This window comes from Kogia breviceps, chromosome 6, assembly GCF_026419965.1.
Source record: "Kogia breviceps isolate mKogBre1 chromosome 6, mKogBre1 haplotype 1, whole genome shotgun sequence".
Classification (NCBI taxonomy): domain Eukaryota; kingdom Metazoa; phylum Chordata; class Mammalia; order Artiodactyla; family Physeteridae; genus Kogia; species Kogia breviceps.
In genome coordinates this window covers 2,894,662-2,913,931 of record NC_081315.1, presented here as the reverse complement: position 1 = coordinate 2,913,931, position 19,270 = coordinate 2,894,662, and the positions used below count along the sequence as shown (strand labels likewise).

At 51.2% G+C, this 19,270-nt stretch overlaps 1 protein-coding gene across 13 annotated transcripts in view; it reads right to left on the bottom strand.

Moving 5' to 3' along the window:
• The window catches only part of FNIP2 (folliculin interacting protein 2), a 218,059-nt gene that overhangs the window by 161,839 nt on the left and 36,950 nt on the right, over positions 1-19,270 (bottom strand). The gene's annotated exons all lie outside the window — the stretch shown is intronic.

Sequence of the window (19,270 nt, the reverse complement as noted above, 5' to 3'; positions counted from 1 at the left end):
CTTCCAAAGCAACTTCGGGCAGAGACGTCAGGCGGCAGCGGCCAGGGCTGTGGAGGGAGCTGAACCCGGCGCCTGGGTTCTGAGGGTGTCACAGCTGAGGTCGGAGGCTCTGGAGCATTCAAGCCTCTGCGCCATCGGGCCAGGAATCTGCACCCAGTCAGGGGAGCCCTCGCTTTTCCTCTCTCACCCACCCAGGCTCAGGACAAACAGAGAGGGATCGCATCTCCGGAAACTTAGTCTTTTCTGGTATTGTGGCTGGTCTGACGCAGAAGTTTGGAAAACCAAGTGCCTCGCGGTACAGCGTCTGAATGGCAGACCATGACCATCTGCAATAAAGGCAACCAAAAGCCACTGGGACAAAAGTGCCCCGAACGCAGGTTCGTCCTCGAGCAACAAGTGAAATCAGAACGTGAGGGCTAAGAAAGGGCAGCCATCAAAATGCACGGCTTTGGGCACCTTCAGTTATGTGTCTGTTAACGGGTCAGCCCAGACCTGAGTGGCCGCCGTGTAACAGTGCCCGTGCTCGAAGCTGGAGAGTGAGCAGCTGTTTAACTACGCCGCCTTGGTCCCTGCCCTCAGGGAGGAGCCAGTTCAGTGCGGAACACTGGGCGAGCCGTCATGTGTAAGTACAGATCTCCAAGTGCAAGAAAGAAGAGGATGTGGTAGGACTCGTATTTTCAGGCTTACGCGGTGGCGGGGAGCGGCAGGGAAGTCCCTAGGGTTTAAGGAAGGGACGTTTTAACATGACTTGAAGAAGCAGGAGTTCAAGCGAGGTGACGTGTGGGCGTGAAGAACACAGCGGGAGGAGGACGGGACGGGGGAGGTGCCCGGAAAGGCGGGCAGGGGGCAGGTGGCAGCAGGGGCCAGCTCATCCCCGAGCGCAGGGGAGCAGGTCGACAAACCGCCTGCACTTTCCAGAGGTCGACTCGCAGCTCTAAGGAAAACAGGGCTGGGGTGGATTGAGACTAGAAGCAGGAAGGCCAAGTAGAATTTACTCTTAAGCGTCTGGGCCCTTCAAACCAAGGCTAGAGTGAGAGCAGCCGAGGGGGAGGAGAGGGGACAGGTACTGGCGGCAGGTTCAGTGTGGACGGAGGCCAGCGGGTGCCAGGCGCTGCGAGCACAGAAGAGGAAGGTGGTGACAGATGGAGAGTTAGAGGACAGACAACATCACGCTGTAAAACTCAGAGGTGGTGTCACAGAGTGGAGTCAGACACATACGGCTACAGATCCAAACCCTCCGAGATCCCGTTTCTCCATCAGTGCGACGGAAATATTAACACCAAGCTCGCAAAGCTGCCGTAGGAATTAAATGAAAGTGCTTTACACAGCGGTTGACGCAGGTCAGTGCTCCAAGATGCTAGTAATTAGCTAAAGAACTGTCCGTGTTAACGATTTTTTAGAAACGTCACTACAGCATCTGGTCCCCAACCACGAATTGCACATCACTGGTCCTTTCCTTTTCAGGCCCTGGTAGTTAACACTGAGCACATGCTTTTCGGGGAGCAGATCTGCTGTCCAAATCCTAGCCTCCAAAACGTCAAGTTCTGGTCGCACCTTCTCAACAGCCCTGCTCTAAGCTGCCAGGCCCAGCACCCTTGGTGCCGGTTTTGATACAACTCGGCAAGTTTCTTTCAGAAGTTGTTCTCTCCTGCTCTCGATCCAGGCCTGGCCGGTTGGACACGCCCCCCCAGAGCCACCTGGGCCGCGCAGCCGGGGCCTGTTTTTTGCTGTCGCGTCGCAAGCCGAGAGCTGACCCGAGGACCGAGTCACCAGAGGAAGCAGGGGGGAGCCGCCAGCCAGCCCCTCCCGGGGAGCACAGCTCCGGAGGCAGCGCTCTGTCGCCCCAGCCCGACGAGTCCCGAAGCCTGTGCCCGGAACCGTGACATTTTACACCTGGTCATTAAAAACACCCTCTGCAATTACTAACGCACAGCACACAGGTCGAAGGTCATTGTCAGCGAAACAGCGACAAAGATTTAATGGCTTTTTGCTTTCGTGCTCAATCTGCTTTGCCCCCACAATTAAATTTTGTCAGAACAGCATATTATCATCTACAAAGCAACCTGCTCAGTCCTTATTTCCGAGGGCTAACGGTGACTCAAACGTCAGTCGAACCGAGGGCGGCCCCTCTGGAAGAGCTAAAATTTAATAATGATCACAACACCCTATAAAACATTTCATGTTATTTTTCAGTTTAAAAAGATGCAAAGAAAAGACATGGGAAAGGAAAACCACGTACGTCAGATGGTCCAACTTTTTGATCATCCGAATACTTTAAAAAGCATTTCCTAAAATACGAGGAAAACTCTGTTCCCCTTCCTGCACGTGAACAGCGTCACTGATTTAACAGCTAATTGTAATTCTGGCGTCTCCCCGTCTCTGACCTTAGTAGAGGGAGTCACAGTCGAGTCACCCGTAACGGGAAACGCAGGAAATGCAGGCGGTTAAACGATGCTTCGGGAGGAGGCAAGCTTGGGCCCCACCTGGGCTCTGGTCCCGCTGTGCGTCACGAGGACGACAGGCGCTCAGGTGCGGACCCCCGGCACGCCGCGGCTCTGCCCTGCCACCCTCGAGTCACCTGTGACCACGGCCACACATATTCCCTTCGCGCCCACACGCGCCCCAACCCCCAGCCACGGTTCCTGGAGCTTTGCTGAGGGCGACTCTCTGCGGGATTGCAAGAGGCTGAAAAATAAGCCTTGCGCCTTTGCCATAAAATATCTGGCTGCAGCTGAAAAGACACTTACTCTCATCAGAAACACCCTGTGTCTTGGCTTTTGTTGAAAGCAAGGGAGGAACACTGGCCCTGGCATCGGGGGACACGGAATTATTTGTCTACTTCATGGTCACAGCTCTACGACCTGAGGCACAAGAAAATAAGATGGTCTGTCTACCCTTCCCTACTGTAAAATTTAAACAGAAGTGCTTAGATAGACCCTTTCCAGTTTTAAAATTCCATGATGTGAAGATTTGCCCAGATGGAACTAAACCAGATCTTATTTCTGGAACTGATCATCAAGAGCAGGAAGCGAGGGACCAAAGTCTCAATCACTTACTTGAAAGGTGACAAGCAATAATAGTTCAAATGGTTTTAAGTAGAGAAAACAGAATTGTCTTTAAGGCAGGTATAACCATGTGTTGCAGCTGAATTGTGTCCCCCCGAAAGAGATGTCCAGTTCCCAATCCCTGGTACCTGTGAATATGACCTTGTTTGGAAACAGGGTCTCTGCAGATGTCATCAAGGCGAGGCCGTCCTAGATCAGGCTGAGCCCTGATCCAAGGACTGGTGTCTTCCTAAGAGGAGGGAAATCTGGACACAGACACAGGGAAGATGGCTGTGTGATGTCAGGGGCAAAGATTGGAGCTGTGGGCTACAAGACAAGGAATGCTGGTCCTCGGTGGGTAGGGGGTGGATACTACAAATAAGAAATGTCGGGCTTCCCTGGTGGCGCAGTGGTCGAGAGTCCGCCTGCCGATGCAGGGGACGCGGGTTCGTGCTCCGGTCCGGGAAGATCCCACGTGCCGCGGAGCGGCTGGGCCCGTGAGCCATGGCCGCTGAGCCTGCGCGTCCGGAGCCTGTGCTCCGCGACGGGAGAGGCCACAACAGTGAGAGGCCCGCGTACCGCAAAAAAAAAAAAAAAAGTCTTTATTCCTAAGGAACTTGAAGAGGCAGGCACGTGGGTAACCAGAGAAAACAGGAGGACAAGGCACAGGCGACGTCCCCGGGAGAAGCAACATCTGGACTGGAAGGAGCGAGGGGCGGCCAGGCTCGGGCGTGATGGAGAGCAGGAAGGCGCTGCAGGCCGAGGGCAGGGCACAGGCCCACGGTCGAGTGGCACGGCGTCCAGGGCTGGGAGGCTAGGCTAGGGCTCGTGCAGCGGGACCGCACAGAACTGGGAAGTTCAGGACTTCCGGAGCAGGACCCTGACTGCTACGTCAAGGAACGTGTGTCCGCTCCACAAGCAACGGGGTGTGTGCCGTTCCAGCCCCCTGAGAGAGTGACTGACGCGATCAGACCTGTGCTAGGAGGGGACTGAAGCTGCCCGAGAAACCATCTTCTGGGAAATGGAGAGGGGCCCTGACCTGCGCACCCAGGGTTTCCAGGCCTCAAGCTGGCAAGGACCAGGCCGGGAGGTGTCAGGTTTGCTGCAGTGATTTGTCCCCTGGGACCTGCAGGGTGGGCATCTGATTCCTCCCCCGAACATTCGCAGGAATCAGGCTGGAAGTGGGCTCAGTACGTCTGGTGGAACCACAGTCTGTGAGAGAAGAAGACCTCGAAAATATTCTTCCTCTGGCTCTCAGGCAAGGACACAAAACTCGTCAAAGTCAAGTTCTCGGGCGGAGTTGAAAGACAGTCTTGTGATCTGAGAATGTGAATGTTTCAAGAGTCAGGTATGATGGGGAACTTTAAATGGTCCAAGAAAAAGGAACATGAAACACCACAGAATCAACAAAACCAACGATGATCACAACGAAGACAGACTGGCAAACACCATCCACCCACCCAGCCAGCGGCCCCAGGCCCGTGAGCGGACCACGGCCCCTGCTCTCATGAGCCCACGGTGCTCATGGCGACGCTTCCCGCCAGGAGAATACAGGGTCCGCAGGGCGGAGGAAAAAGGGAAGTTGTGCTTGATGAGATGGCGATCAGAGCTCACCCCCTCAGCACAAACGTGTCAGCAAAAATGTGTGCTACTTCCCGCCCTGTAGCAAGCTCTTGATTGCAAGAAAAGAAATTATATCAATACATGGAAGTAACATATTTGGGATTCTTTGTTTCTTTTTTGCTAGGTTAGTAGCTCAGGAAGACGGCTAATAGGAAAAGTAATGAGCTAATTAGCTGATTTGTCTTTCTTCCTCTGTTTTGCACCCGGTACAACTTCAGCTCCACAGATAGCCTGGTTTTTAGTTTCAGAAGAGATACATAAAAATTCACCTCTGAATTGCTGTCCTGGGGTCAAGAGCATAGTGAAATAGTACTTAAAGATTCAGATTCTCACCAGGAGCTTTAATACATAATACGAACCTAAAGATACAGTTTTTTAAACGATTCCAATTAAACGTACCCTGCGGTTATTTTCCCCCAGAAGAAATTTATATTGGATACTGGCTGCAACTTTTTTTGTCTTTAAGAAAGCAGGTGATAAATAAAGGTAAATCCTTTATTGCTTTTGTAGAAGAAACGCGGACTGAAAGAATCAGTCCGCGCTGTCTGCAGCCTGGCTTGGCTAGAGCACTGTAACCTGAGCCCCAGCGGCCACGCTGCATCCGGCCTGGCCAGGTGCCATGAAATCGGTGCCTCCCTCAAAATGCCTACAATCCGACGTGCAAGGGCCAACGCACGGACCGAGCAGTAAACGCTACCGTCACGGGGATGGAGATAAACACCTACAGGAGGAAGGAGAGGTCAAGTCCGCCTAGTGGGGGCGAAGCGTCGGGCGAAGTCAGAGACGACGTGACACCTGGAAAATGGGTGACCCTCTCGGGTAGACTGAGCTCCCAAATCCAGCGCGGCCACTTTCACCCCCGGTGGCTCTGGGAAGCCACCGACTCCGAAGCTCAGCTCTCCCCGGATGCGGCCCTCACCTGCCTCACCGGGCTGCTGGGAAAGACAGAGGATAAGGATGAAGGTGCTTTCACAACCGTGACGCAGGCCTCAAAGGCGAGTTCGGATACACGGCCCCTTAACTGAGATCCTTGGGTCCACATGTTTCAGAATTCGGATTTTTTTTATTTTTTATTTTAGAAAGAAGCTTGTATCACATATTATATAACAGCTCCTTTAGGGCCTGAGGTGTAATCAAACCCCAACGTCGAACAAATTAGAATCTCACCAGCCCAAGTGATGAATATTTATGCTCAACGGATTATCAAGAGACTATAAATAGTCTTATAAATAGTTCAGGTCAGTTTCAACTTTTTTTTCAGAGGTTTTAGGATTTGGGGACTGTAGGATAAGAGGCTGCCGCCCAGTTCCTGCTTGCTATGTCCGAGGGAAGGCCAGAAGTCCCCTCCACGTCACCCCAGATACGAGCGGTCCTGACGAGCTGGCGGTGGAGGCCGACACGTAGGGAGGCGGCCGGCGGCTGGGAGCGCGGTTCCCGCCGAGACAGCGCTATGAATGTCCACGTCGGTCACGAGCTCAAACCACACAGCCTTCACGTAACATGTTCACACAGCAAACACAGCACATCATGAGTCACCACACGGCCTGAGGTTCGGGAGCTACGAGCAGGGAGCTGTGAAACACCGAAGAGGAGAGACAAAGACCGTCCACCCTTCCCGAGTTCAGGGTGACATCGGGTAGGGCTCGGAAGCAGGTGGGGTCTGCAGGGCGCTCCGGGTACCCACAGCCCCTGGCCGGGGCCAGGCCGCACGCCAGACGCCTGGCCCCCTGCCCGGACGAGCATCTGACCCCGGTGCCCCCTCCTCCGTAAGTGACGGACCGCGGCCAGAATGACCTCCAAGGACCCGGCCTTCCGACTCTGACACAAACCATCTACTGGGTGTGCAGAGCACAACTCAGAACAGGTGACCTCAGCCGGGTACGAAGAGGACAGCCACCTTCGTGGACTCACTTCCATCCCTGCACGGTACGCCTCGCCTTCCTAGAGGGAGTGTGCTCTGTGATACAGAAGCAGCACAAACACACCTCGAATCGACAGAACGTTCAGAGATCGCTGGCAAAGTCTGAAGGGGAAAGCGCAAGTTCTCTCGAGGCAAGAGTGACGCCGAGCGGGCAGGTGTCCCTGAGGGGCGCCGCACCAGCCAGGATGCCGCCCTCGCTGGCTTCCCAGGTTCCGTTACGGTTCTCAACAGGCTCTCCCCTTTCTCCTCTTGAAAAACTTACAGAATTTCTAAATACGGCTTATATTTTCCAAAAGCGTTCCTTTGATTCTTAAAAGAGCACTATTAATTCTTTTCCTGTGTCTAGAAGCTGGAAACTATTTTTTTTAAAAAGCAGCTTTGCGAGCCACCTCCACGCATGCATTAATTCACTAATCCCAGGATGGCTGAGATGTAATTTTCACCTCTGTTCAAAGCTAACTTGCATCAACATGATTCCATAGCTTTTCCTGAAGGGAAGGTTTCCCACCCTCCCCTCCACCCAGGGAAACTGTCTTACTCATAACAGGTAGGTGAATGAATTTCGAAGTAAATATTCAAGACATAGCCTTATACATGAGTTAATTCTAAATCCATTTAACTTGCACACAGATAAGGTAATCATTCTTTTTCCCTAGAGGTTTCTAGAGGTCAGTTTTTCTAGAGGTTTTCAGAGGTTAAAAGCATGATTCTCTCCACAAGATCTTTTGTTTACAAAATGGGAAAGTCAAAGTAAGTAGAAGCTGTACCTATCTTTGGTCGTAAAATATTATCCCTAGAAGAGATGGGTATAGGCGAGTAGGTGGGGGAGGAGTGGGAGGGCAGTGCTGCAGGGCAGGGGCCAAAATAAGGAAAACAGAGAGAGAGTGGGGGGGAGAGAGAGAGATAGAGAGAGAGAGAGAGATGCGTACAAACACACATACTCACATACTCTTTGACCCAGCAATTCCACTTTAGGAATTAATCCTACAGATCACCTTACATTGGTCCAACTGATTATTATGCACAAAAAGGGATCCCCTGCAGCACCGTTTGGAGCAGTAAAGGCCTGGAGCTAAGTGTTAGCATGGGATGGTACGTCCCTACAATGAGGTGCTACACAGATACAACCCCGGAGGGGGAACTCTCCTCAGGTGATGACAGAATACGCGCTAGGATATCACTTTAGCTGGAAAAAAGAAGTATAAAGCACTGTGTATAGAAAGCTACCGTATGTATTTTTGAAAAGGAGACACAAGAGAAAAACTCTGGATTTTACTGTATTTGCACAGAGTATGTCTAGAAAGACATGTAGCTGTAAGACTGGTGGCATCTGGAGCAGGAGGGCTGCACTGTCGGGGGAGAGAAGCGAGTGGGCCCCTCCTTCCAGGGCACGGGGGGGGGGGCTTCCTGACACCACCTGACGCACGCCTGCCGGGGCCGCAGAGCGAGGGGGCTGCGGGCTCGGGGCCGGGCAGCCTGCGTTTGCGCCCTCGCCCTGCCTCTTCCCGGCCGTGCGGCCTGGCACCCCCCCCGCAGAACGACTTGAGGGTTGGCCGCAGAGCGCTCACCGCGGGGCCAGGCAGCCGGCGAGCGCGCTGCAGCTGTTCACTAAGGCTCTGCGGCTCTGGGGGCTTCCCAGTGGTTAAGACTCTGAGCTTCCACTGCAGGGGGCACTATCCCTAGCTGGGGAACTAGGCTCCCCCATGCCTCTCAGCACAGCCAAAAAATAAAAATAAAAGAGTTAAAAAAAAAAAAAGACACTGTAGCTTTTGAATATTTAACCATATGACTGTACTCTCGAAAAATTAAAAACAAATAATGAAACTGAGGAATGCAGCAGGAACACTCTTTCTTTAAATCCATCGGAGACTCAAGTATTGTCTTAAGACCAACAACCTCAATGACAGTTTGCTCCAAGAAGCTTCTGAAGCTGAAGCCTGAGGCAGTGGGCGAACTCCCTCTGGGAAACGGCATTCAAGGCCTTCAGATTCGGTTTCAAGCCCGTAGTTCGGCCTTAGACAGCGACACTTACTGAGCTTCCTTCTCAGCATCCATACGCCCCATTCTCCTGCCCCTTTTCACCCCCTTGCTTCCCCCAAAGACAGGACGAAGCTTCTAAGAAAGTGATGTCCCTTCTCATTTATCCAACCGATTTACAGCTTTCAGTTTGTGATTACCATTCCAGGACGGTACTGAATTGATTTCTGCCGTATTACATAACTGTACATTTTACTGCATAATCTCAAGAGACTGGAGATGCTACGTCCAGAAGGCCTGACGTCTGGGTGCAGGCAGGGAGGCTGGTGGTGAGAACCACAGGGCGCCCAAGAAATACCCCCCTAACTCCTTTCTGGCATGCGTGCCTGAGTTGGCGTCCACAGATGCCCTGTGAGAGGTGGCACCACACCACCTATTTTGTGCAGAAATTAGGAGACTTTAATAAGGTTGGAACCAGTAAGTGGCACAGGCGGGACTCGAACCAATGTCTCCTGACCCCAAGCTCCGCTCTCCCGGCGCTGCCGGGCCAACACCTCCACACCACGAGCAAACCACTCAGCGCCACACGCTCCGCATCCCAAGACATCCCTCTGCGTTTCAGTCTCAGGGTCTAAAGAAATGCTACGCTTGAAAAATAAAAACGCTGATGATACAGTGTTAAGACTGAGAAACAGAACACGGGATTATGTATATAGTATGACCTCAATTGTGTAGAAAAAATGTGATCAAGTGCTTTTTGAAAAGTTCACAAAAACATCAGCGACTCGTATCACAGACAAAGGATTAATCTCCCTAATAGATAAAGAATAACCAGAAATCAATAACGATTTGCAAACCAATGGAAAGGTGGGCCATGGATACAGATAGTTCACAGAAAAACAAAAATAAGATGGTCTTCAAACACAGGAAAAGATGCTAACTCTCACTCTTGGAAAGAGAAAAGCAAATTAAAGTCACGCCCCTATCAGACCGGCAAAGATCCAAAAGGTAAGACAGCGCACACGAGAGAAATGCAGGCAGGGGCGCAAACCGGTGCAAACCGGTGCAAGCTCAGGCGGAGGGCAACTGGTCCCACAGCTCTTAGAGTCGCCAGGGTCGTTAACCTTGCAACTCCGATCCCGCTTCTGGAACTAAACAGACGCAGACATGTGATTGCAGCGTGCGTGCCAAAAGCAGAGAACTAGAAACAACTGGAGAGAACATGGGCGGGGCAAATTCAATCCCTCCTGCTCGACGCACCCAGCAAGACACGGGGCGGGGTGGGGGGGGGGGACGACGGGAGGACGACGACGGGGGACCGGGTCCCACGGCCAAGTCCACACAGAGGGTGCAGACCCTGGGGCACGCACGCCTCCTCCTGGGGAAGAAGGAAGGATACATATTCGTATTCGCTCACTTCCGCACCAAAGAAATGTAAAAGGATTCAGTTTAAGCAAATTGAGTTTTTAAAAAGTAGGAATACGGGGCTTCCCTGGTGGCGCAGCGGTCGAGAGTCCGCCTGCCGACGCGGGGGACGCGGGTTCGCGCCCCGGTCCGGGAGGATCCCACGTGCCGCGGAGCGGCTGGGCCCGTGAGCCGTGGCCGCTGAGCCTGCGCGTCCGGAGCCTGTGCTCCGCAACCGGAGAGGCCACAACGGTGAGAGGCCCGCGTACCGCAAAGTAGGAAGAGGAAGAAGAGTTCTGACCTCTGATTGTAAAACTCACAAAAATATTCGGCTCACCCAGATAAGGAGCGACCTTAGTTTATCAGGAGTGGGTTGGGTTTTGCTCCATTGGTTCTGAAAGGGAGTTCCAGACCTTGTGGTCCACGGCCAGCCACGGACAGGAGTGGGACAAAGCCAACAAAACAAGGCCAGGAGCTGGTCCCACACCTCCTAAGCTTGGTTTTTTAACTAAACGGCCAAGACGGTGGATGAGTTGGCCTGGAAATGCCCTCCCTGGATGGGTGGAGAAGACACCCAGTGTCTTTGCAGCACCCAGTGCCGCAAAAGACAGCACTGGGTCACCGTCCCCCAGAGACCAGCAGTCGGGACCTGCGGCCGGAACACGCGTGATGGCCGTGGAAAGGCCTTGCGGGGGGGGGGGACGGGCTCGCACTCCTCAAGGGTCGCCACGAGGTCTCCATGACCCCACCATATCAGTGGGGAGGCCCTGAGCCACGCTGGCCAAGGGGTCTGGAGAAATGGCCCCCTGCCACTTCTCGCCCACCCTCCCGCCTGCACCGGGCGACGCCTGGGACCTGTGACTGCTGTTCCCGGCATCCAAACTATCATCTCTTCATACAAAAAAAAAACCCCATGTAAAATTTGTCCAGGAATCTTTATAACAGCACTATTCACGAGACCCAAAACGTGGGAAAAGCCACGCGTCCCTCACGCGATAAAAAAACATCCGGCCTATCCATTCGATAGAATATGATTGAGCACTAAAAAGGAATGAAGTGCCATTACATGCACAGAACACGGGTGAACCTTGAAAACATGATGGTAGATGTAAGAAGTCAGTCAACCACAAAAGAACATACGGTATGATGAACTGTATGCGGCTGCTTACAGGAAATGTCCAGAAACAGGCAAATCTACAGAGACAGACAGGAAATTAGTGGCTGCTTAGAGCTGAGAGGAGACTGGGCGATGACAGCCAACTTTTGTGGGAGGTGGTTTCTTTCAAGGGTCCTGAAAATGTCCCGAAGTTGACGTGGTGAGGAGTGTGTGACCCTGAGGACACGGCAAATCCACTGAAGCGCGGACAGACTTCACACGGGTGGACCGTACTTACGCGACTGACGTCTCGACACAGCCGTTTTAGAAGAAAACGAGATTTCACTCACATTCCCCGCCCACCCCCCCCCCCGTCCCCGGCCCCGTGCCAAGGGTGGTGTGCAGCGAGGACGCCCACGCACTGCTGGTAGGAAAGGAGTCGGGCACTCACTTCGGAGAATATTGAGTAAAGCCAAAGGGTCACATTTCCTAAAACTTAAACTCCATTTCTTTCACCCTATGAAATCCATGCAGATGTGCAGACAGGGACACATGTGCTACTACCATTCACTGCAACACTGTTAATAACAGTAAAATTTGTAAAAACAAAAATGAAATGGTCATGAATAGACAGATACGTAATTTGTAGCATATTCACACAATGGAATGCTACACTGAATTTGGAATTAACACACTAGAGCTACATGAAGTTATACAAACGAATCTCAAAAACATACAGCTGTATGAAAAAGTAAGCTTCAAAATAATACATACAGTATGATATCCACTTTAAAATGTTAAATACGGGTAACCCAGTATGATTTATGGATACATCCCAGCCAGGAAATGACAGATGTGCAGAGGAATGCAAAGTACCATATTCAGACCGTGGTTACCCCTGGGAGGAAGGGAGGGAGATGGGGCCCAGGAAGGGGGATGCAGGAAGCGTCGTCTACTTCCCTAATGTTTCAGTTCTTTTTTAAAAAAAATCATACACGTGAAGCAAAAGTGGCAAAATGGTAAGGTTTAAGAAAACTGGGTTGTGGTTACACATATGGTTAATATAGCATAGTCTGCACTTTCAGTATGACGAATATTTAATAATAAAATGAAGGTGTTACATGGCTTTTAAAATGAGAAAAGAAAGAATTTATAGCAAACTAATAAAACTGATTACCTGCACGGGATGGGGAAGAAGAAAGAGGTAGGAACAACAAGATTCAGACGTATATTTCTTTTTGTTGAACCAAGCGAATGTGTTATGTCTGAAGACACAGAGATAAAATGCTCTTCAAAACATTAAGGAAAAAGCCTGACGCTCATACCCTTTCAGAAGTGACTTGGGGAACCTAGAGAAGATGTTAGGGCTGGAGGCCTGCTTGTCTTTGCCTCCAGGTTCCCAGTAGAGGCCCAGTTCTGGCAAGCAGCACACCCGTGACTGCTCTGCCGGCCCACTGGCCTCCCGGGGAAGAGGAATCAATTCGGACGGACAACCTTCCTTCACTCTTTGGCACCTCGCCGCCTGCAGAGCGCCCACATGCTGACCTGGTCCTCCACTCCTGGCCTCAGGTGCACCGGGCGCGTTCCGCGTGGCAAGGCCGGGGCGCCCGAGGACGCTGAGGACCAGGTGAGCAAGCGGTGCTGAGTCTGGGAGCGTCGACAGGCCGCGCACGGCCCCTGGTCACACACGCTGCCTGCGTCCCACCGACCGGACCAGATTCTGTGTCTCCATTTTCACATTCTGTTGCGGAAGGAAAATGGGTCTCCTTCAGACTTCCTCCAAGGAAAATCTCCAAGGAAAATGCCCTCCCAAGGAGACCATCAGATAGTTGAACACAAATAGGGCTGTTACGTCAAAAACTGGAAACCTTAATATCCATTCAGAACATACCCAAGATTTTTGAGGCCATCAATTTCAGATACTACAAAGTCATTAAAAATTGTCTTAAAAATGTTTTATTGACATGGGCAAAATGTCGTGGTATAATACTGAGTGAGAAAGCAGATTTTATATATATATATATATATATATATATATAATACATATATATGTAAAATACATATATATCAACACATGGTTTAGTTAATACAGTGCAGCTTACATCCATGCACCAAAAAGGACTGCAAGGAAATAAATCAAAGTATTAATAGGAGTAAAAATTTGTGTGATAGCACTGCTAGTAATTTAGGTTTTCATTTTTATATTTGCTTGCATTTTCCAAATGCTTTGTAACAAAATTGTACATTTTGATAATCAGAAAAAAGATTTAAGAAAAATATTAAAAATAAGTTTAGTAACAATATAAAAAAGAAGATGGAGGCATTTAAAAAGGAGAATGCAACTAGCCTGACATGAATGCAGCCATGCTCTGAAAAATATACCTGTTAAAATATTTTACAAATATTTCATATACTGGCAATTAACAAGTGGAATTTAAAATTAAAAACACAATACTACTTATACTAGAATCGCCACCCCCAAAGAAATAGTTAGGTATAAATCTAACACAATATGTACAAGATCTATATGAAGAAAACGACAAAACTCTGATACAGAAAATCAAAGGAGAACTAAATAAATGGAGAGATATTCCACGTTCATGGGTGGAAGACTCAACGCGTCAGTTCTTCCCAAGCTGGTCTAAAGATTCAATGAAAAAAAAATCCCAATCAAAATCCCAACAAGTTATTTTGTGGATATCGACAAACTGGTTCTAAAGTCCACAAGGAGAGGAGGCACAGGACCCAGAACAGCCAACAGGACACCGAAGGAGAGTGTTCACAAAGTCAGAGGAAGGACACCAGCCAACTTCAGGACTTACGACAGTTACAGTAAACACGACAGTGTGGCCCTGGTGAAAGCACAGACAAACAGATCAACAAAGAAGCGCAGAGGACCCGGACTCAGAGTCACACACGCTCAACTGACCTCTGACAAAGGAGCAAGGGCAACACGTTGTAGAAAAGACAGTCTTTCAACAAACGGTGCTGAAACAAGTGGACATCCACACTCCAAAGAAAGAGTCTCGACACAGACCTTAAATCCTTCACAAAATTTTAACTCAAGATAGATCACAGACCCCAACTGCAAAACTGTAACAGAATAACATAGGAGAAAAGGTAGGTGACCTTGAGCGTGGTGATGACCACACGAGGCACGCGCCGTGAAAGAAACAGCTGACGTGCTGGACCTCGTTAAAATTAAACACTCCGGTCCGCGAAAGACAACATCAAGAGAAGAAGAAGACCAGCCTCAGACTGGGAGAAAATACTTGCAAAAGACAATTCCGGGGAAGGACTGGTATCCATCATATACAAAGAACTCGTAAAACTCAACAATAAGAAAACAAACAACCCAATTTAAAAATGGGCAAAAGACCTGGACAGCTCACAAAAGATATACAGATGGCAAATAAGCACACGAAAAAGGTGCTCCACATCGTACGCCATTAGAGAAATACACATCAAAACGACGAGATACCACCACATACCCATTAGAGTGGCCAAAATCCAGAACACTGACAACAGCAAATGCTAAGAGGATGTGAAGCAACAAGAACTGTCACTCACTGCTGGTGGGAACGCACATGGTACAGCCGCCCCGGAAGTTTGGTGGTTTCTTACAAAACTAAATAAGCTCTTACCTTACAACTCAGGAACCATACTCCTTGATATTTACCCAAAGGAATAAAACTCATGTCCACACAAAACCCTGCACATGGATGTTGACAGCAGCTTTAGTCACAACTGCCAAACTGTGGAAGCAACAAGACATCCTTCAGTAGATGACTGGATAAATAAACGGGTACATCCAGATGATGGAACATTATTCAGTGCTGAACAGAAATGAGCTACCGAGCCATGAAAAGACGTGGAGAAGACTTTAATGCGTACAACTGAGTGAGGGAAGCCAATGTGAAAAGGCTACGTACTGCGTGATTCCAAGCAAATGACACTCTAGGAAAGGCAAAACTATCGAGACAGTTGAAAAGATCAGGGCTGCCAGGGCGGGGAGGGTTAGGGGACGCACGAACAGGCAGAACACAGGATTTTTAGGGCCGTGAAACTACTCTGTATGACGCTCTATCGATGGGCACGTTTCATTACACGTTTGTGCAGACCCACAGAATGAACACCACCAAGGGTGAACCTCACAGGTAAACCAGGCTTTGGGGTGGTGGTGATGTGTCAATTGCAGGTTCATCAGCTGTAACCCATGCTGACAGTAGGGGAGGGGTGAGAGAGGGGCAGGCAGGAGACAGGGGCTCTGTCCTTTCTGCTTAACTTTTCAGGGCACCTAAAACTGCTCTAAAACATAGAGTCTATTTTTTAAAAAATTCAGTGGTCAAGGGGACTTTTAAAATATAGGAACTCTGAGTAATAAGCACTGGTTTTAAGTCTGCACCAGGATTATTCTCTGAAGGTCACTCAGACGGCGAGAGAATTCCCTGTGAAGACGAGAACCAAGGACACGTTACTCGAGCTTGCATGCGGCCACCACCCAAGGTCTCCGTCCCCGCTTCAGCAGAGGCGCAGGCCACCTCCCCCGGGGCCCGTGCGCCCGCCTGGGGGGGAGGGGGGGGAGGGGCCTCGCACCGGGCTCTGCGGGGCCTCCCGGCGGTCCTCCGTCAGCTCTCGTAAAAGCAGTTCACACCAAGGCAGCGGTCATTGCCCGGAGAGAACAATGGTTAGATACAAAGAAAAGAGGCTCGATGGCAGGAGCGTCTGTCACCAAGCAAAGGCCAATGGGCGAGAGGCAGGGGGGCCGGCAACCCGCCCCTTCCGCTCACACCGTGGTGCACGGCTGCAGCCCTGACCGCCCACTCGCGGGCCCACGGAGGACCGTTCACGGTCTGCAGCCCTCGGGCACCACTTTTTAGGGTGCACGCCAAGCACGTTCCTGCCTCAGGAGCTCTGCGCTTGGTCCTCCCTTTCCCGAGAATATGCTTCCTCAAATACCCACGTGGCTTGCTCCCCAGATGAGACGTTTATGACTCCCTCGGCTGCCAAGGTCCTCACGTCTGTCTGACATCCCTGGGCCCCGTCGGTTCCTGACAGACAGTCGGCACGTTGGAGCTGGAGGGGCTCAGACACCCCATCTGGTGATCCCAGCCCTGACTCTTCACTAGACCTAACCCCAGAGGCTCTGTGTGTGTGTTTGTAATGAACAAAGCTTTTCCCGGGCTCCACTTCCAGGAATTTGGTCCAGTGGACCTGAAGTAAGGCTCGGCGATCTACAGTTTTAAGAGCACATCTGTGGGGGTCACCCACCCGGTCTACCACTTTAATTTCTTTTAGAAGAGAAAACAGAAATTACAGAGAGATGAGGTGGGCACCCAGAAGACACAGCGAGTTCCAGCAGGAGGGGAGCCTGAGATCGTGAGATCAAGGCAGAGAGGATCCCAGATCAGAGGAGCTTTCCCTAAATTGGGCGCCACATTCTATGTTCTCACATGTTAGGGGTGAATCTTTAAAAAAAATCACTAAGTGGAAAAACTAGCTTAGCTCTCCCAAGGTTTTGGTTTTTTATTTTCTTCTTTTGTTTGCCTTTGGGGCGGGTGAGGCATGAAAGTGAAAGAAAATGTCATAGTGAGAAAAAAAAAAAAGACCGCATTTTAACTCACATCTGTTCTGTAAAGACCTGAGAGTAGTGTTTTGTGGGTTTTTTTTAAATCTTTCTAAACTAAGGAAGGTCAGAGAGTAAGACGAGGAGCAAAGCCTTCAAGACGTAAACATCTGCTGGATGGATGTACCCACGACACTCCACACAAACCCGGGATCCCATAAAGGGGAGAAGCATTGCGGGGAATCCCTCGCTGGGTCCCCCTTGGTGAGTCCTGGCTGGGAGTCTACTTACAACGTCAGGCGGGTCACGGCTTATCGCTCTCACCAACTCCCATGAGGGTTACTTGCCCTTGTTCAGCGGTTATTCAGCTTCTGTTACTGCAACAAGAAAGCGATAAGGCTGATCCTCAGCCTGACTCCCAACAGGACTCACCAGGAGGCCCCGGAGTCGCGGCCAGCTCACGTGGCCCAGCAGAGCTCGGGGGGAGAAGCCTTCGGCTGCCGGCCCCCAGCGCCTGGCTGTGGACCCCAGAGCTGGAGGCACCTGCCTTCTGCCCGGAACGCTGTCACTCTCCACGCAGTTCGCTACGGTGACGAGTAACCAGGGCTTTACCCTGCTTGTCGCCGATGCTTATCAGAATAAGAGCCGGACAGGGGGTCAGCCAGTGGGCAGCTGCGAAGCAGCAGCCCCCGTACGGAGGCTGCTCTGATTCATGCCTGAGAGACGCGGGAAGGATGAGCGTTCTCTGCACCTAAAGCAGCAGGGCTCCTCGGCAATACCAAGTCATACTGCATTCCTGCAACCATTCACCCATCCTCAGATGACACCTCGAAATCCCGTCCATCAACCAATGGAAACAGACGCTCTAAACGAGGCAGAGAAAACTCCTCGTGGCACAGAAGTCAGCGGAAAGGGAAGGCGGGCAGGGAGGGCAGGGAACTTGTGGGGCAATGCCCAGGCACCTGGGAGAGTCCCCCCCACCCCCCGCCGCCCCCGCGTCGGCAGCTCCCTGAGGGGCGGGTCACCAGCACGCGGCTGTCAGCTGGCCCGGGCGGGGCTCTGCCTGAGCCCTGCACTCAACCCGTCCGGCAGCTCCATCGCCTAAGCAGGAAGGTTTTCATGGTGTTTCTAGGTGGAAAGCACGGTGAACACCCCCCGCCCCTCCCCACCCCAGCCTGCCTTACCCTCCCTTTAGTAGCCTTTTACTAAAATCTTCAGAACCCCAAGTACCCTAAACAGGGACGGCTCTGCCGTCACAGCCAGCTTACCTCCGAGAGGCGTGTGCACTGGGGAAAACACACCCTAGTTTCTGTATTTGTCTTCTCTGTAAGCTCTTCCCACAAACAAGCGGAGGCTCTACCTTTTTCAATAAAATCAGATCATCCAAATCGTGGATAAATCAGAGATCTACACTCATTACTTCCGCTTCCCTCCGTCCCGGTGACTGTAAAGCAGTACAACGGATCTCTTCTGAATCTAAATGTCAAGATGTGAAACTTCAGGCACCACTGACTCTGAAGGGCTGTTTCAGTTCCTCTTCGGCATGTGTGGGGTACACTTTTCAGGGCCAAGTTGTGTCTAATTTTCTCTTGCCATCAGAGAAACAGCAATTCACGGATACACTTGGCAAATCCTCCCAGAGTCCGCATACAAGCAGCCCTATGGATGTACCTAGCTTGCTGGGAAAGCTGCGAAAATCAAGTTATCAGCAGCTTTAAGAAAGCAGATTGGAAGCAATTACATTTGAAGCCCAGCGTCGTAGTTCAGAGTTCCCAGGTCTGAAATGTTTCACTCCACAAAAACCGCAGTGGGAAGATGTTTCTCTCTCCGCCCTGCCCTGCGCCAGGTTCACACCGTGCCACTCCCAGGCACCTGGAACCTCTCCACTGCGTCTGTGGGATCTTTCTCTTCACCTCTGCCTAACTGGAAAATCACCAGGAGAGAAAGAAAAAGCGAAAAGAAAAGTCTGCTTATCAGTGTTCTCAGCTAAGACGACCACCCGAAACTGTGGATCTAAGGTAACCCAGGAGCAAAGCAGGCGCTGGGAGTCACACCTGGCTGGCTGCCACCTGAGCCGGACACACAGACAACTCGTGAGCACTGGAGCCACATCCTAAGGGCGCAAGCTCCTCACGGTAATTCACTCCATCCCGAGACCGACCCGAGGCCCGGAGAAACTCAGGGAACCAAGCACGGCACTGCACATAACGCACACCCTTTCAAGACTGTGCAAAGGGGAAGAGAAAGTGGGAAAGGGACCAAGACAACTGGCCCAACGAGAGGTGCATTCCAACTAAACGACACACACATCACCATTGTACAGAAGTCTAAAAACGTCTCAGCACCTGAGAAGTAAATCTAAAGGAAATGAAACTAAGGAAAGGAGCTAATGGATGTGAAAACTTTTTGTTAAGTTTGAAGTACTGTTTAGGGCTTCCCTGGTGGCGCAGTGGTTGAGAGTCCGCCTGCCGATGCAGGGGACGCGGGTTCGAGCCCCGGTCCGGGAGGATCCCACGTGCCGCGGAGCCGCTGGGCCCGTGAGCCGTGGCCGCTGAGCCTGCGCCCTGCGCGTCCGGAGCCTGTGCTCCGCAGCGGGAGAGGCCACAACAGTGAGAGGCCCGCATATAACAAAAAAAGAA